The following is a 19935-nucleotide window of genomic DNA, read 5'->3' as shown; positions in this document are numbered from 1 at the left end:
ATAACAGGAGTTAGCTTAGCCGTAGGCTTGTAAACTCGTGCCCCCGTCACCCAGTGACTTTTAACCTACTTAGCTTGCTCTGTCTTAGTCTATTTAATTATTTATTTCCTTTAAAATAGCGGCCTTGTTTATAGTTAGGCCACTTGTTATGGGTTCTACTATCAGTGTCACTGCGCCAAGGCGTCAAGATCAAGCACGAAAGACAAACATACAGTAGGCATTCACACTTAGGGATTTTCCCTCTCTATACTTTCGAGGGATTGTTGATATTAATTGCTGTCCCAAGCATGCCTGTTATCTATTGTTATGAATAACACTTATGTCAGGGGATCTTGTAGATCTGTATAAATACAACACACTTTTAGACAGATAATCAGAGGTATTCCGACCAGAGGGCATCGCCACCATCGCTGATACCGATGCTGCAGTCATCTTGACGCTGACCCAGTCTTCGTGTCCCTGCGGAGTCTGAGATAGAGACCTCATTCCAAGGTAACAAGGGTTGGGGGCTCCTCTCATGGACACGGCTTTGGCAGATTAGGTTTAACGAACCCAGCTCTCCTTTTTTAGGTTGGAGGTTAGACCTACTCCCCTTAGGGTATTAGGGCTTATTCCATTTTTACATATACATATATTTCTTTCATATATTGCATAATGGTGGGGGTCTTTATAACAATGACTCTCCGCTTCACAATACTGTTGCTTGGTATATTCATTATCCTAATCATTGCAGTTCATGCAACTTATCACAAATTGCAGTTATGTTGAATAAAAACTATTATAACTTCACTGCATCTGTGTTATTGCCTTTGTTTGTATGAGACATAATAAATCTGTGAGAAAAGGGTAATTTCCGTTTAACCACGACAACCCTGAGAGATCTTACTTTGAGTCCATGCGTAAGCGACTGCTACAAATCACCTTTTACTATTGTGTTTCTGGTGAGGTACTGCTAGTAAGCCGGTAAGGTTTGGACAACAGTTACAACTAGTTGTAGGAAGAAACTTAGTCACCTACAAACAAAAGTACTGTCATCCTGAGAGAGCAAGAGTCCAAACTACGACATGGCGCCCAACGTGGGGCTCGAAACCCACGACCCTGAGATTAAGAGTCTCATGCTCTACCGACTGAGCTGTGTAATAACACGGTGCACCAATTACCGTTACACAGTGACGATGGAATAAACAACGATTGGGTGAGCGAGAGTTCAGATGAGGAAGAATGTGTGTCAGCAGCTTCACTAGAGGTAGATCGGAAAGGTCCATATGTGAAGGGAAAATTAATGGGTCACAAAGTCTCATTTTTAGTCTACACAGGAGCTACATGGTCTACAGTGAGAACTGAAGAAGTTCCAAACCTGCCTCTTTCAGGGTAAACATTCCGGATTGTAGGAGTTGCAAACCAGTATTTGATCAACTCAATTACAGAATCAGTTCAGGTTAAAATTGGCAACTTTAAAGGATTACACAAATACGTAGTTTGTTACTCTAGTCCGGTATCCTTATTAGGAAGGGACTTGTTATATAAGACAAGATGTTCGATTACATGCTCAAATTATGGAATTGCCATTCAGACAAACAGTGATGATGAAGATGACTTGTCCCCAGAACATGACAATGATACAGTGAATGAGGAATACCCTTTGATTAGTTTCTTTCCAGTTTTTATAGTGAGAGATCTCCATTCTGATTTACAGGGAGCAGTTAAAATAAAAGTGTGGGATTTTACAGGAAAAGACATTGGTCTAATAAAAGGAGTTGAGCCAGTTAAAGTCCCAGTCAAGCCAAACGCAAGTTTCCTCAGATTCCTCAGTATCACATGGCACAGAATACCACTGGAGGGATTGCACCCATAATTGCAGAATTTGTGAACCAAGGTGTTTTAAAAGAAGTGTTGAGCAGTCCATGTAATTCGCCGATAATGGGTTTGTGAAAGCCATGTGGAGAATTCTGAATTGTTCAGGTTTTGAGGAAAGTAAATGATATTGTGATCAAATGTTGCCCCGTAGTGCCAAATTAATCAGTGATTTTGTTTCAGATCCAATATGATGCTGAATGGTTCGCTGTAGGAGACCTTATTACAAGCATTCTTTTCTGGACCTCTTCATGAGGATAGTCAATTTCTCTTCTGTTTCAAATTTTTGGATTGAGTTTACTGTTGGTGTAGAATTCCTCAGGGGTTTTCAGAATCAGCATCCATTTTCAACCAGGTTTTGACAAGGAACCTGGAGTCATTAGAAATGCCTTTCCAATTGACATTGGTACAGTACATTGATCTGTTGATTGCATCAAGGACAAGGGAGGCATGCAAGTATTATATTATTGGCTAACTGAATCATTTAGGGAAGAATGGACATAACTGTCCCCAGCTAAATTGCAGTACTGTCAGAAAGAAGTGAAATACTTAGGTCACCTGAGTGAGAAGGGAATTAGGAAAATCTCCAGAGAAAGGGTCACAGCCATATTGCAGATGAATCCCTCAGTAGCCCTAGAGAGATGTCAGGATGCTTTTGGGAATGGTGAGCTATTGTCACCAGTGGATTCCCAATTTTTCAATCATTTCACAACCATTGCAGAAGCTGACCCTCAAAAAAGTTACTGATCCCCTAGGGTTAGACCAAGCCTGTATGAAAGCCTTTTCTGAGTTGAGAGAAAGCCTTTGCAAAGCCCCGGCTTTGGGAAAGCCTGATTACACAAAACCCTTAATGTTGTTCTTTCATGAGCGTGATGCATGTTCTTTGTCTGTCTTGACTCAAGTCCATAGTGGTGTTCACGCCCAGTAGCATATTTTTCAGCTACTTTGGATCCAGTTGCAGCAGCTTTACCAGGCTGTCTGAGATCCGTTGCAGCAGTTAGACTGAGCTTCACTCAGAGTGAGAGCATTGTGATGGGATATCCTTTAACTGTCATGGTCCCTCACTCCATTTAAGTTTTACTCACCAGAACCAAGACACAGCATTTGACAAGTGCCAGGCTGAAGCGTTATGAAACGGTCATCCTGATGTTCCCCAAATGTGTCACTCAAAAGGTGTACAGTGCTCAACCCAGCAACCTTACTTCCAAAAGAGAATACTGAAGTTGACAAATTGAAAGAAGTTGAACATGACTGTCTGGAGGTAACTGACTTGTGCACAAAAGCGAGACCTGATATTGGAAATACCGATTGGAAGAAAATGACCAAATTATTTTTGTTGATGGGTCCTGTTTAAGGGACAACACGGGAACACTGAAAGGAGGATATGCTGTGTGCAGAATTTCTGGTATACTCGAAGCGTCCTGGCTTCGAGGAGAGTATTCTGCGCAAGTGGCGGAACTGGTGGCTCTTACTAGAGCATGCCGTGTTTCTACACAGCTTAGTTACCATTTATACGTCAGCCAGTTTGGATTTGGAATAGTCCACGATTTTGGTCAGCTGTGGCCAAAGAGAAGTTTCCTAACCTCTTCTGATCCACCAGTGAGAAATGGTGAAAGAATCCATGAGTTGTTACAAGCTATTCAAACGTCTGAAGAATTGCTGTGGAGAAATGCAGTGCATTCCTGAAATCACAAGATTTTGATTCAATGGGAAATGGATATGCTGATCAAGTCGCAATGTTTTGCGCATTGAGCTGTATATCGTTCAAACATAAATGGCAATTGTTACCGGAAGAAGAAATATGCCCAAATTATGGATTGCATATTATAGATACTTGGAAGAATTGAAAGCATTGCAGGATAATGTTGACAAAGATGATGAAAGGAACATTAAAATGTGTTCAACGCGAGGATGATATCTGGGTGTTCAGGGAGGGACAAGTGGTTCTGCCTAATAACCTGTTGACTCAAATGAGTAGATATTATCATGGTCATGCACATGTTTGGAGGGATGCCATGATCTGAATGTTCAAGCAATTCTGGTTCAATCCAAAATTTAGACAGGTTGCCGAAGCAGTTTGCCATCGTTGTGTAACCTGCCAGCAGATGAACGTGGACAAAGGGCCCGTAGTCAATTTGAGCCACATTGGAAGAGTGGGTGGTTCATTTAGCAGAATGCAGACAGATTTCATTGAGCTGCCTGTGTGTGGAGGATTGAGATATGTGTTGGTGATTGTTTGCATCTTTAGTCGAGAAGAAATGAAAGCCTCACAGTACAAAGTTACTGCTTAGGGAACTGATACCACGTTTTGGGTTTCCGGTCTCTTTAGAATCAGATAGAAGATAGAGAAAGTCACTTCAACAATGAAGTCATTAAATTACTATGTTCAGTTTTAAACATTGAGCAGAGGTTGTATTGTAGTTACCGCCCTGAAGACTCTGGACTTGTGGAGCAGATGAATGGTACCTTGAAATCAAGAATGGCGAAAATGTGTGCGTCCACGAATCTGAAATGGCCTGATGCACTGCTGTTAGTTCTGATGACTACGAGAAACCCACCCGGCAAGAAAACAGGACTGTCGCCGCATGAGATCCTCATGTGCAGAGCAATGACGTTGCCAGCAGTTCCTGCCAATGCTCTTGTCAACATGACAGATGATGTGCTGTTGGACTACTGCAAAGGTCTGGCTGATGTGGTTCGCTTTTTCTCTTATCAGGTGGAAGCCACCACACTGCAACCGTCTCAAGATCAATGCCACAACCTGAGAATGGGAGATTGGGTTGTAATCAGAAAGTATGTGAGGAAGACGTCTTGGAGCCTTGGTGGATAGGCCCTTACAAAGTAGTACTGATTACTACTACAGCTATGAAGTGCGCTGGAGTTCTGAACTGGATCCATGCCAGCCATACTCGGAAAGTACCAACAACATCCAGACCAACTCCAGAATTGGAGAGGGGAGAAGCAAAATCAGAGACTGAGTCTGAGCAAACTGAAGTCAGTACAAACACTCCTGAGAGGGATGAAGGAAAAGACCTACAGGAGAGTGTCAGTGAACCAAACTCAACTGAGATAACAGGAGAGTGTAGTCAAAGGAGGGCTCTCCCAGAAGCAGACAGGCTTGAAAGACAAACAGAACAAAGGACAGGCCCCGAAGGGGATGGAGTTGAGGTGGATCAAAGCCAAAATGATCTGACTTTTCATGAACCAGATGCAGGTACATCAAGAGAAAATCCTGCAGAACAGAGAGAAATTACAAGTCCGGCACTGAAAAGAGCATTGACAAAATGTCCACTAAAAGGAGCTAAGTGGCCGAAGTCGCAGGCAAGGAGAAAGAGGTAATTACAGTGAAAACAAGTGAGGAAGAAGTAAACACAACAAGACAAGAAGATTTGAGTGATGGAGAGCTAAATGGAAATCGGAGACTGAAAAGAAAGAGAATTGCAAGTCGAAGGTATGCATGTCCTATGGGCGTATGCAATGACAAGTGAATGAGAGAGTGAAGTTTTGTCCTTATGTTTTGATTGAGACATTACAGGTCAATATTTTGACACTTGAATAAGATAGATGATCTGAACTTTGCAAAACTATAAACTGAGTTGACAAGCTGCTACACTGATTTTGACAAAGCTACCTATTTTTGACAAGGGTCCTGGAAGAAAGACTGAAAGGTGTAAATAATTGCTATTGAAGATTGAAGATGTTGTTTTTGATTTTTGCTGCCTAGTTATACATTTTCACTTCTACTTAATGATTCTTTATAGATCATCAGTAACCTTAGCCAACAGGGTAGGAAGAATGGGTGCTGTAAATACATGGGTACTGGTTTGGGGATTGTATGCATGATACTATGCCTGGTGTTGATTGTGAGCATGACTCTTCTTGACAAGACTGTGGCCAACCAAACCTCAGTTTTAGGGGCAACTACTCCACTCACAGAAGTAGGTAGGTTTAGGATAGATGAGTAATATTTGCATGTAGATAATGCACAATGAGAACTTTCTTCTAATGTTTTCTATTGCTTATTGCGTGAGTATGTTGAGACGATGGATGCAAGAGACTGTCATGTCTGCACGCAGATTCCTTCATCAGTGGAAGAAGGAGTTACTTACCATAGTTTGCCCCTTACTTATGGAATAAGTTGTAGTCTATTACTAACAAGACTTTATATTCAGTAATTCTATTCCAATTATGATGTGTTTTTCTCCCTATAATTAAGTACCTGTGAAGAGTAGCTAAAGAAAACACTATAGAGTTAGTGAGAGGATTTTTTTGAACCTACATTGACTTTTGGCACAGCTTACATGTATAGGAACAACTTGACATGCTTGCTTACACCCATAGAAAAGAGCTTCTTAGATCAGACAGATGATAGAAGAAAGGCTTTAAAGGAGAAATTAGAAAAGGGTTTAAAGAAAAGGACATTTAGAAATGATCATGCATTTAGTGACATAAAGACACAAAGGAGGTTAGCTGTAGATGCACAACGCGTAGGAAAGCTTTGTGTACATAGGTCTAAATATAGAACTGATATGTTGTTTGTGGGAATGAGTAGACGTAGACATGTGTTTTTGTTTTAGAGTAAATGGATGTTCATGTTGAACGGACAATACTCAGCAATTCCAGGAGTTTATTACATCTGGGGACCAAATGCATACTACCATCTTCCTAGAGGATGGTACTGCACATGTTACTTGGGGATAGTTTTCCCAAAGATTTATCACCTTGAGAACTTGAGTAAGATACCTAAAATGACTGAATTACATCACTTTAGACAAAAGCGAGAATCAAATTCTGGCATTGATGTAGACATATTTGGAGCAATAATTCCTTCAGCAGGAGTTATTTTGAATTCTTTGAAAATTCGAAAGCTGTCTGCCATTGTGGATAACATGCTGACACATTTTTCAGGAGCATTGATCCTAATGGACACAGAAATGGCTGCGGTAAGATCTAGGACTCTTCAGAACCGACTTGCGTTAGACATCCTTTTAGCAAAGGAGGGAGCAGAGTTAGCAAAATGCTGAATTTGCAACATTGTTGCTCATATATACCTAACAATAGTAATGGAATTAGGAGCCTTATTAACAATTTGACTAATGATAGTGCTGATTTTAAAGAGCTAAAACAACAAGGAGTTTGGAAGAATGTTGGCAAAGGTTTTGCCTCTGCTGGAAAGTGGCTTGGCAACCTAGAGAAAGGGATAATATTGAAGATAATACAAGTGATATTGATTATTGTGATTTGCTTAATTGGAGCATGGGACTATGTAAATTTTATCATGTGATTAAAATAAAGAAATTGAAAAATGATCAGAGGAGGGAAGAAATTAAAATGGAGAAATTGTTCAGGAAAAGTTCAAAAAGGGAAAGAAGAATTAAAAGTTATAAAGAGGACAAATTTTAGGGGAGAAAAAAAATTGTGTGGGAAGATGTAACGTATGATGACATATTTAGTCATCAGAGGAGGGATTGTGAATGCCGAATTTTTACTAATAAATATTCATGTACTTTGAATTATGAATCTGTATAGAATTTTACTAAATATAGAAAATAATGTGCGACTTGAAAAGTGTGCCCACTTGAGTGACCGCGATCAATCACAAAGTGCTATTATTAAATGCATATTAATATTAATTGAAGCACCTGTGTTAAGAAAAGGTAGTAGTGTGATGTATTAATGATTTGCATTTTGTATTTGCTTTATTAATTGTAGGTCTTAAGTTAGGGAGGTTTGGGCCTAGTTTGCACAGTCTCATGTTAAGCTGCACTGTTCTAATAAAATTGTGTGAATGTATGACTAGAGAAATAAATTCATGTATTGTTTTTCACTGAGTTGACCAAACGTTAGCAGATGTCTTTAACTTTCTCATGAGAACTGCTTGCTAGAAAGTCTTGTACTGGTTATTGCTACAGTGTATAGTTTAATATGTGAGACAGCAATGTCCCCAGGAGCTAACAATAGATGCACTGACTGAAGTACAGATGGATACAAAAATGCTACCTGATGAGACTGACGGTGGGAACAGGAAAAGAGGAGCCAGTTATCGATATGTGAATGACAGTTTAGTTATATGTTAGATTTAGAAATAAATCCTTATTGGAATAATTGTAAACGTACGATTCCTTGACCAACAGTAATGTGGGAAGTTCTTTAGGCGATTTAACTTAGCCCGACTGCACAGGGGAGAAGAGAGCTCATTACTATTTCGATTTCCTCCTGAGAGGATTTTGCCTTTAACTTTATTGCTTAAATTTCTGATGCTAAATGTGGATCCCTTAGATATTGCTTTCCGGGGGGGCGTGGTCACGCTGGGCTGCAAGATGACTGCTCTCTAGAGGGCTCCACAGGCCAGAGATAATAATCCTGTAGAAATCCGTATGATCGAATGACATTGAGGCAGCCGAGAGCAGGGTACAGTGCATAGAGGCCGTTCCAGACAATGTCAGGAGCTGTGGAGGCCTTCTGACTATCCGGGGACTGCAATACCATGCTTAGGCTGGGCGCGGCCTGGTGAAGCCCTCGGATGCTGGCCCATTGTGCGGCGCACTATTGCATACGGAGAAGGGCCCTGATGGCAGCCTGGAGCAGGGTGGATGCTCTTTCTCCAAAGAAGTGGAAGAATAGGTGGCGATCAATATCTGGATGCAGATTAACACATTCATGTGCCCGGTGGCATTGAGACACCCCAGCGGAGGTGGCGTGGTCCGGTAGGTGCCAAGGTTGGAGGCTCCGGGTCTCTGAAGACAGAGCCAGACGAACGCTGGATGGTCGCTGCTTGCTGCCCCCCTCTGAACTGCGACGCAGGGCCCCTACGCACATAAGGGCCCTTTAGCCTACGTAGTGCCACAACAGATTGCTAAGCAAAGTGACCTCAGGCGTCGAGGTGGCTTGAAAGCCGCCCGGAGACAAAATCGACTTGACGCCGCCCGGGATCACCTGATATTGGAGGACGTCGCGCTGGCCTGCTCGTGCCCCCTGCCGACGGGGAGTGGCGGGGCCCCAGCGGCAGTGACATTTGGGCCCCTGGACACACTCCTGTGCCTGATGGACATGACGACCCCCACAAAGTTGTAAGCTGATGTAAACTGGGACACTAGGCGCAGGCTGACGGCGCTAACTGGCTGACATCATGGGGAAAACAGATACCAAGCAAGCAAAGCTCAACTTCGAGGGCAAAAAACACAATTGTAACACCGAAGGTGAAAGGTTCAATGGTGCAACTATGAAACCTCAGAAGGAAGAAGACCCAACTAGCTTGATCTGAAAGGAATACTCATAGGTGTGAAAACCAGCCTAAGGACTATAGATGGCAAATTGGATCTCCTCACTGCTCGCCTAGACCAGGTCAACCATCGGGGGGACACTCATTAATCCAGGATGGATGGTCTGGAGAATCGTCCATCTAATATCAATGATCAATCCAAATCAAGGGAGCACCAGTTAGAAATTGACAAGATACTAGACGTCATCAAGGCCAAATACGAAGATTTGGAGGCTACGTCTTGACACAGCAACATTTGCATCACAGGAATCCTGGAGTCCACTGCCATATCTAAAATGGAAGACTTTGTTGAATCGATGCTGCGCAGTCTGTTTGGCACAGATCTATCACCAGTGTTCATTGTCGAGCAAGCCCACCGATCGATGGGCTGTCGACAACCACCCGGGGCGCTGGCCCAGACGATAATTGCCAAACTACTGAACTATTGGGATAGAGACACGATCCTGAAATTGGCCAGAGAAAGGGACCAGATACAGCACAATGACAATGTCACATAATTTTTCCTTGACTTTACTCAGAGTGTGCAGGTCGCCTGCCGCAAATTTATACCAGTGAAAAAACTCTTGAAAAACGTTGAAATCCCATACACTATGCGGTACTTCGCCAAACTCCGAGTCACCGCAAAGGGTAAAACACACTTTTTTACGGATGCCAAGTCAGCATTGAAGTTTCCTGAACACTATTTCTAAATGGATTCAAATACATCTCCGGACACCCAACCATTTGGTTGGGTTTATGCCTGTAGTCACTTCGCCCCCAGGGAGGTCTCCCATGTTTCTTTCCTTTTCAAGGGTACAGGGTAGTCGGGCAGGTATTGCATCTCAACCAAGTTGCGAGGTCGATACAACAACCCTAAAGTTCTTAACCTGCAATGTACGTGGCCTAATGAAAAAAGAACGCCTCGTATACTCTTACCTCAAAAGACACAAAATTGACATATGTTTCCTACAAGAAACACACTTGACTGGCACACATCCCCCCCGCCTAAGAGCCAGAAGCTGGGATGCTGCTTTCTCATCCACATACTCAAACTACACCAGGGAAAGACACAATAATTCTACGTAGTGGTCTTTCATGGCAAGTAAGTGATAAAGTGCGTGACACTGAGGGCTGATATGTACTCCTTGCAGGATCACTGGGTGGGCACTTAATCACACTGGATGCCGTATACGGTCCAAATGCGGATGACCCTGAATTCTACTCTGCACTGTGGTCCAGGATACAGGGGTTAGGTCCAAGGAATCTCATATGGGGTGTTGACTTTAATACGGTTCTGGAAGACCAATGCGACAGGTCAGGCATTTCCCAAGAGCTCCATACTCGCGCCTCCAAGATGCTCCATACGATCATGACGGTCAGTCAACTACAGGATATCTGGAGTCTGACACATCCACACGCACTCGAAGGAGCATGCATCTCCACATACCACAGAAATGGTTCTGAATAGATTTTTGGGTAGTATCACATGAGGTGAAATCGTGGTCGGTGTAAGTCACCCATCATCCTACTTGAGCTTCAGCTCCCTCAATCCACACCCAGGCTCATCTCCTGGTTCCTACCAGCGGGCACATTACGGGACGCAGTATTCCGCAAAGAGATTCGCAGGGGGATCATTGCGTTTTTTGCCCATAATGTAAACACTGTTGGCTCCCTTCACAACTGACGAGATTGTACAGGTGATAGCGGAACTCCCAGGTGACAAAAGCGCCAGGCAGGGATGGCCTCACTACTTCATTCTACAAAGAGTTTGCTTCCCTGCTGACCCCACCCCTTCTGGTAATGTATCAAGAATCGTTAGAAATGGCCCAGCTCCCTGCCATGCTACGGGAAGCCATGATAGTCACCTTGCTCAAACCAGGCAAGCCAGCTACACAATGTGACTCCTACCGACCATTATCGATAATTAATGTCAGCAATAAAATATATACCAAAGTACTAGCAAACCGATTACTACCTCTTACTGAAACTAATCAGGCCAGACCAGGCCGATTTTATACCAGGCACTCCACCTCTCACAACCTCTGCACTATTTTTGCCATTATGCATCATCTCGCTCCCTACGTACAGGCCACTGCAGCCCTGCTGGACTCCACCAAGACATTTGATACATTGGTCTAGTCCTACCTCTTCCCCCATTTGGCCAGAATTGTGCTTATCCCATTATTCATAAATCAGATCCGCTTACTGTACACAAACCCACTGGCTCGAGTGTGCACAGGATGCACAAATGGATTCGTTTCGGACCCCTTCCCAACAACTCAGGGGACAAGGGAGGGATGTCCACTGTCCCCCCTGTTATTCGTCATCGCAATGGAGCCACTACCTGCACTTGTTCGGCAGCACCATGCCTACAGGGGCATAGTACTCACCACAAAAGCCTTGGTGATCTCCATGTACAGTGACGATGTGGTGCTTTAGACCTGTAATCCAAAAGACAACCTGGACCCAATGATACGTGAGGTGATTAGATTCGGTTGCTATTCAGGGATCCCGATAAATTGGGGGAAATCAACGTTATTCCCTCTCACAGACGAAACCTAGCTTTTTTCATCTGAGTTCCCATTTCAGTGGGCTGATGAGCCAGTACGGTATCTTGGAATATGGCTAAGCTGCGATATAGACACTGTATGGCAGGCAAACTACTAAAGAGCTATGATCTGGCTGGAGGACAGAATACCATTATGGACTCGCCTGCCCCTATCCCTAACAGGCCATATTGCAATAGCAAAAATGGTGGCCCTCCCCAAATTTCTCTATCTTTTCATTAATATGCCTGTACCTCTGACGGCAGCTTTCTTTAAACGCATAAAATCAAACCTAAGCACTCTCGGGCATCCTGGGAACTCCTCACCTTACTGTTAGACAGAGGAGGATTGGATGCTCCAAACATGACTCTATACGCACACTGCCCTCAAGCTCAATACCTGCATTTTTGGGTACACCCCACCCTGTTTCAGCCACATACTGCCATCGAGGCTAACAGGGCTGCCCCATGCCCTCTTGAAACAGCACTGTTCAGCCCCTATAAAAAGCCCAGAGCTGAGATAGATACTGTTGCCTGTGTCCACTGGGCATGGGGAGGGTTGCACAAGCACACCAAACTACCCCTGCTGTATGTGCCATCTATATCTTTGTTTAATAATCCTATGCTTTTGCCCCTTCAGGAACCAGGTGTTAAAGCACAAGCACTCAAGCACAAGGTATCGCAATTTGCAGATGTATATAGCAGCGGCCACTTCATTGCACAATTACTAGAGGGAGAGGGTACGAGTAACACCCCTTTGGACACACTGACATACTACCCTGCACCCCACTTTCCCAACAGACCCACCAACTATGATATCCCTAGAGATGGTGCTCAGGTCCACATCACCTAAACGACTGATCACAAGACTCTACACATCCACTCAGGACTCTGCCCCGCCCTTGATCTCAAAGGCCAGGAGGAAATGGGACGAGAACCTCTCTATCACACTCGCAGATGAACAATGGGGCTATTGCTGCGACCAATTAAAACACCTCTTCCCCAACTACAGACTCTGCCTCATCCATTTCAATTTTATGCACTGTCTTTCCAGACACCCCTTATATCTTTTCAAAATTGGTCTAATTCCAGATGGGAGATGCATTAGATGCAGAGAGGCGAGAGCTTCATTCATACACCTAGCTTTGCAATGTCCCAGAATTATGACATTTTGGGAGGAGGTGTATAAAGTCATGCAATAAATGACAGGACACAGACCCTCCCACACACCACTTGTGGCAATATTGGGACATGTCAGAGGTTCCAGATGAAAGTAGATGCCTAATTGCCATACTACTTCTGCTGGCGAAGCGTAGGGTGGCAATGCATTGGGGGCGGCGCCCTACTCCCACAGTGACTGCCTGAATACTTGATGTTACATACTGCCAGGAGCAACAAGATACATTCTGGGATTTAATGCCACAATGTACCCGACCCAAAGATATTTGGGGCCCCTTCCTACATACTTATACGCACACAATGTACCCAAAATCCCCTACTACCACGATACACAACGCCACTTCGTCAATGGTGGGATAGGCAAAAATACAAGCATGATAACCACACACCTCGCAAAAAATATCTAAAGTTATATTACAAGATTCCTATCTTGCAAACTACTGCATCTTGTGGGGAGTGCGAATGACAGGCGCGCAATTTCCAGGTTTCCTTCACTAGCTGCAGCGATAATGCAACAAGCGTCAAGTTAATTCCACTGAAATCTGTGTAATATGTTTATGTGCAAGCAAATGCATGTCATGGTGCCATAGGCTGATGAACATATATCAATAATTTCTTCAATATACCTCATGAAGTTTGTTTGTAGTTGTTGTACATGCAAACATTTAATAAAAATAATTTTAAAAAATATATATTGCTTTCCAAATGGTTCACATAGCTTAGAGTCCCTGGTTCTGAACCATCCCCTTTCATGGCCCGTTGTTGATGCTGACCGAACTGATGTCCAGCTGATGAAGATAGTTGTGGCTTGCTGATCCATATGAGAAGTATAACAAATGCCATTGTACCTATTGTAAGTTGTCTTCTGTTTCTAGGTACCAACCGGTATTTTGATTGAACCATAGTTAGATGTTTTCCAAATTTATGTTGACTAAATTGTTTTGCAAGAAGCCCAAACATGCCATTCTAATCAGAAGGCTAGTACAGGAAACCCTAACATGTTAATAGGTTGCTACTAATAAAAGTTGATGATGCTCAGTTGCTGAACCCAGATGTATGCTATTTTTATTGCGCATTTATTCTTGCTATTGATTTGTACGTTGAGTCTAGAATGTTTAGTAATCAATGCTCTAATTAAATTGAGATTCTGTATCAGGACCGGAGGCTTCCTTTTATGCTTTTCTCTCTCTTTACTGTCAACACACAGCAGCCAATAGAAACACATTAAAATAAAACTACAATTCCCATAGTCACAGAGCCTCACAATGACCACCCAGTCAGGATCAGCCATCCATTATATAACTCAAAGTCAGCAAAGTCTGAATTCAATTTAAATGAGCCTGGCCAGTCAGATTTTGACCCTTTGGAGCACACCATTAACTCGGTGTTAAATGCTCACGAATATAGCACCTTCCTTAGTCAAGGAGCTGATCCAACTGCGCAGCCCGTGCGCAATTCCACTGATGCATCTTCAGCTTTGGATTCTGAAGAGAATTCGCCTTCTGATATGCGCATGGGCAAGCTCAAATGCAAAATACGCCATTCGGAGAACTCAGATCCTTCTCCCCCTCTGGCAAAAAATCTCCTGTTTGATCCAGATTATATAGTGCATCCCAGGTCCACTGAGTGGACTCCTTGTCCAGAGGTGGCTTCTTACGTCCAATCCCGTCTCAGAAAAAGTTTTGAAAAGGACATTCGTAGTACGCTACGTTCAGAGTGTCCATGCCCAGCACTCGAGGGGAAAGTGGCGGAGACCCCTGAACTGGACCCGCACATGATGACTTTCCTTAAGAAATTTTCTAAGGACCAGAAAAAAGGTATTGACAGGGCATGGCGGAGATGACAAGATGAACTACTGGATATTTCCAACCCTCTCACTAAGATTCTTGACTTGGCAGTCCAGGACAAAAAGAGTCACAAGAACCCATCAACCCTAACATTTTGTTGGAATGGGCCCAGCAGGCCGTTTGCCTTTTGGGGAACGCTAACTGCTCTATGTCCACCGCATGCAGAAAATCGTTCTTGTTGCGCATTGATCTGAAACTTGCAGAGTTAGCTTCAGCGGATGCTGGACCGGCTGCTAAAGGCCTTTTGTTTGGCGACAGGTTCGTTAAGGATTGCGCTAAATACGTCACTACTTTTTAAGCATTGGACAAGGCCCAAACCTCAATTAAAAAAGTGTTCAACAGTGGCCTTTTTCACAGGGCTGGGTGTTTCAGGGGTCGAGTGTCTGGCCATTTTGTTTCCCAGGCCTTTCGCCCATATCAGAGAAGTTGAGGAGATTCCAATTTCCAATCTAGTTCCAATTTCTACCCAGCCAGAGGTCGAGGATATAGAGGCTGCAATCCTAGAGGACCTCACAAAGGAGGATATTATAATCAAACTGCCTCTCAAACAGGTAATAATCATACCTTCTGGGGGTAGGAGTGAGTCTATTTGCTCAAAATTGGTTTTTGATTACGCAAGATGCTTGGGTGCTAGACACAATCTCAGGTTATCATCTAGAGTTCTATTCACAACCCCAGCAAGCCGAGATCCCTCCTCCTCTCAGTTTTACCCATCAAGGGACTGTTTTCATAGTCATAGATCAAGAAATAGACACCCTTCTTCAAAAAGGCGCGATTGTCACTTCTCATCCTCATCCAAGAGGTTTCATAAGTACGATCTTTCTGGTCCAAAAGAAGGGAGGCGGTTCACGTCTGGTACTCAACCTGCGTCACTTCAACTCGTGGATTGCTTACCGACATTTCAAGATGGAGGACATCCATCTTCTCAGGGATCTCTTATTGGAAGGGGACTGGATAGTCCTTTTGGACCTCAAAGATGCGTATTTGACCATTCCTATTTTTGCCCCCATTGTAGATTACTTCAATGTTTTTGGAGAGGCCTATGTTACGAGTTTTCCACTCTTCTTTTCGGCCTTTCTTTGGCCCCCTGGTGCTTCACCAAGGTATTGAGACCGGTGTTGCAATGGCTAAGGGAAAAGGGTGTCCGTCTGATAGTTTATTTAGACGGCATCCTCATCATGGCTCAGGAGGAGTGTCTTGCTCGTCTCCATCTTTTCTGGACAATGCACCTCCTTCAAGACCTAGGGTTTATAATCAATGTGGCGAAATCCCAGTTAACACCAGAACAAAATATAGACGTCTTGGGCTTCTGGATAGACTCTGTCTTGACTCTGCTGAAACTTCCTTTAACCAAGAGACCAGCTATAAAGAAGGAGTTGAAGAAAGCAATGTCTGCTCATTCGATTTCCTTGAGGGTACTTGCCCGATTGGTGGGCCTCCTAGCATCGTCCATTAAGGCCATTTTCCCAGGTACTCTACACTATTGTGTTCTCCAGAGGTTGAAGGCCTGACTCACTCCGAACTAATTGTTTTTTCTCAAGAAGCCCAGTCAGAGCTTCAGTGATGGCTGACTCATATGGATGCTTGGAATGGAAAGGCGATTTTTGACTCAGTTCTGGAAGTGATCATAGAATCAGATGCAAACAGATGGGGCTGGGGAGCCAGATGTGGTCAGATGGAGACAGGGGGACGGTGGTCCCCAGATAAACTTCAACTGCACATCAATTGCTTGGAACTTCTGGCGGGTTCCTTTGCAGTGAAGCCTTTGTCCCCCTTCAAATCGAAATGTTGTATCCTTTTGAAGATGGACAACATTTCAGCAGTTCGGTACATCAACAAACTGGGAGGAACACGGTCCCGGATGTTGGCAGAAATTGCAAAAGACTTCTGACATTTTTGTCTAGCACATCAGATTTCCATAATGGCAGAATATATCCTGGGGAAAGTGAATGTGGTCGCAGACTGAATTTCAGGTATCTGTGGGATGCCAGCGATTGGCGTCTTCACCCCAGAATATTTCAATTCCTGAATCAGCTTTTGGGTCCGTACTAGATAGCCTGGTTTGCGTTGCGGCTAAATACACATCTTCCACTATTCTTCAGTTGGAGATTGGATCAGAACGTTCTCTGCTCGGATGCCTTTCTCCAAGTTTGGACGGGAGGGATGCATTATGCCTTTTCCCTATTCTCCATGATTCACTGAGTTCTCTCCCAGGTAATTCATTAGAGAGCAGAAGTAGTTCTGATAACCCTGTGTTGCAAAGCTCAGTCGTGGTTTCCGGAGGCGTTGACGCTATGTTGTGCTGCTCCAGTCCGAATCCTCCCTTCAGAGGATCTGTTATTGGGCCCAAAGGGGAGTCCTCATCCTCTGATTTTGAAGGAACAGTTGTTGCTCATGGCTTGGAGGATATCAGGGATCCTCTGAGGGCACAGGATTTTCTGAAGACACTAGATTTTTCCTTTTGCAATCCTTGGCACCTAGTACGCATAAACTATATGCCTCCGCCTGGAGGAGGTGGTTGGATTGGGCAGTCAGAGGGGTGTGGATCCCTTGGGAGGCCTCAGTGCAGATGATAGCAAATTGTTTATCGCATATTGCGGCTCAAGGTCTAGCATACAGAACAGTGAATAATTTTAGATCTGCCATTTCAGCTAAACACCCTCATGTTGATGGTAAACCAGTGGGTGAACACCTGTTAATCTTTAAGTTATTGTGTGGAGTTCGTATGCTTCATCCATCCCTTCCAAAATATTCAACGCTTTGGGATGTCAATAGTATTTTAAAGTTTTGGCAGCTTGGCCGGCTAACGGAGGTCTTTCAAGGAAACAGTTTTCAGCAAAACTGACCATGTTACTCTGTCTAATTTCATGCAGGAGAGTCTCTGATGTAAAGGCCTTGGACATTACAGGTAGAATTTTTACTCCTACGGGAGTCTCTTTTCGCATTTCTAAACGTACAAAATCAAATTCAAAATGTATTAGTTATCCGGCGTTTAGAGATAACTCTAAATTATGTGTGGTAAATTGCCTAAAACTATATGAAGATGTTACTAGAAAATTGCGAAGGGATGTATCTGGGGAATTATTGTTCTCCTTGCAAAAGCCCTTTGGTCCTGTTTCCTCCGCGACTCTCGTGAGATGGGTCAGGTGGTTGTTGCAGGAGGCAGGCATTGATACTTCTATATTTGGAGCTCATTCTGTTCGTGGGGCTATGGCTTCCAAAGCTTTCAATTCATGTTCTAGGTTGGAAGATATCATGACAGCAGCAGACTGGTCATCAGATTCTACTTTTAAATTGTTCTATCATAAACCAATTACTGATGTTGCTTCTGGAGTGATCGCCCAGCTTTAAACTAGCATAATATGAAGCCTCTGGTCCTGACATAGAATCAAAAAATGTCTAGCTTTTGCAACAAGAATTTTCAATTCTATTTAGGACACGCAGGTGAGTATTATCCCGCCCTGGGTATTTAGATTATATTGAAAAGTTTTGTCATTGATATCAGATTGAAATGTTTGTTGTCCCTCCCGATATTTGTTTGCATGGAGTGATAGGTTAGAAGGTTACCGCTTTACTATCTTTTTTAGATGAGAAGCCGACTTGATGGACACGTTTGGGCAATCTTCTGCAGCTATGGAGGAGGATGAATCGTTCCTTGCACCGTTGTGCAATCTTCCAGCTTCCTTGTTCAGGAAGACATTGTTCGGTTGGAATTCAGTTTTTCGTGGAGATTGGTTCGTTACTCTGTTCTCCGTGGCACGGACGTGCAAAGAAAGAGGACGGGCTTTGAGTTATAGAATGGATGGCTGAGCCTGATTGGGGGGTCATTGTGAGGCTCTGTGACTATGGGAAATGTAGTTTTATTTAATGTGTTTCTATTGGCTGCTGTTTATTGACAGTAAAGGGAGAGAAAGGCCTAATACTCGCCTTCGTGTCCTTAATAGAATTGAAAATTCTTGCAGCGAAAGCTAATACATTTTTGATTCTTTAGAAGGTTGGGTCAACCAGTGTGTCGTACGTGAGTTAACGCACGAGGCCGGAGGGACAGAACTAGTCTGTCTTCTATGTTTAGGCGCCTCATGACGCCACGACCAATCTGTAACGAGGATGGTCGTGACGTCAGGGGGCGGCGCGGCGGAAAGGCAGAGGCGCGAACAAAGCGCGGTGTTGCGGCCGGCCGGCTGCTCGTGGGCCTTATTTTCTTGTGGCAAGAATAAAAGATATTAACATGAAATCCGGCTCCCTCGCATCCTTCATAATTGCCACTACAAATGGCGACGAGGGTCACAGCTTCTACCAAGGCCCACGAGTATAGCCCACCTTACCTGGTGTTTCGGGAGGCCAGTGGAAAGCGCTGATATCTCTTCACTTGAGACTACATGCAACCCCTAAGGCGCTGATGCTGCGATCTCCACACGATTGATTTTGACGACTCCTACCGTTCTGCGCAGCCCAGTAGCCTCCCATAGTGGATGCTGCACCTGTATCACGCGGTCCTTCCAAGTGTGGCGCCCGCTTTCCGGCCATGTCGCAGACAGGTCATATCTGCGTGCCTCCTCTCTTCCTGGACTCTCCTGGTAAGCCATGCATGAAGTGGAAAGGATGGCTGCGCGCATTTGAGAACTATATTATCTCAATTGATGGTCAGGGGTATAGCCCCGAACGGAAAAAGTCTTTGTTATTCGGACTGTTGGGGAAGGCTGGACAAGAGGTTTTCGATAGCCTGCCGGTTTATGTGAATCCCCATGGAGCCACATCTCCGCTGAATGAGTACCAGGAGGCTGTACGGCGGCTTGAGTTGCAGTATGCAGAGGAGTGCAACATCATGGTGGGGCGCCATAAATTCGCACTGCGGAAACAAGAGGAAGGAGAGACTATCGAAGAGTATATTGCATGTCTACGTGTTCTAGCTCAAGATTGTGAATTTGCAGCGATGACTGATACGTACATTAGAGATCAGGTGGTGTTCTACTGCCATTCAAAGAAAGTGCAGGAACGTTTGCTTTCATGCAGGAATCCTTCACTGAAGGACGTAATTGCCATTGCAAAGGCAGTGGAACGCTCCATGGTATCTTCCAAGGAACTGGCGAACACTAGTCAGGCTTCAAATGTGTTCTATGTACAGGACAGCCGTAAACATGTGCCCAAGACTTCAGACAGGGCGGCGAGTGATAGAGGGGGAGGCAGGAGGCAGCTCGTCTGTTTTAGATGTGGGTCAAAGGATCACTTAGCGGATAGCAGGGCCTGCC

Source organism: Pleurodeles waltl, chromosome 8, assembly GCF_031143425.1.
Source record: "Pleurodeles waltl isolate 20211129_DDA chromosome 8, aPleWal1.hap1.20221129, whole genome shotgun sequence".
Lineage (NCBI taxonomy): Eukaryota > Metazoa > Chordata > Amphibia > Caudata > Salamandridae > Pleurodeles > Pleurodeles waltl.
This window is presented reverse-complemented; position numbering follows the sequence as displayed.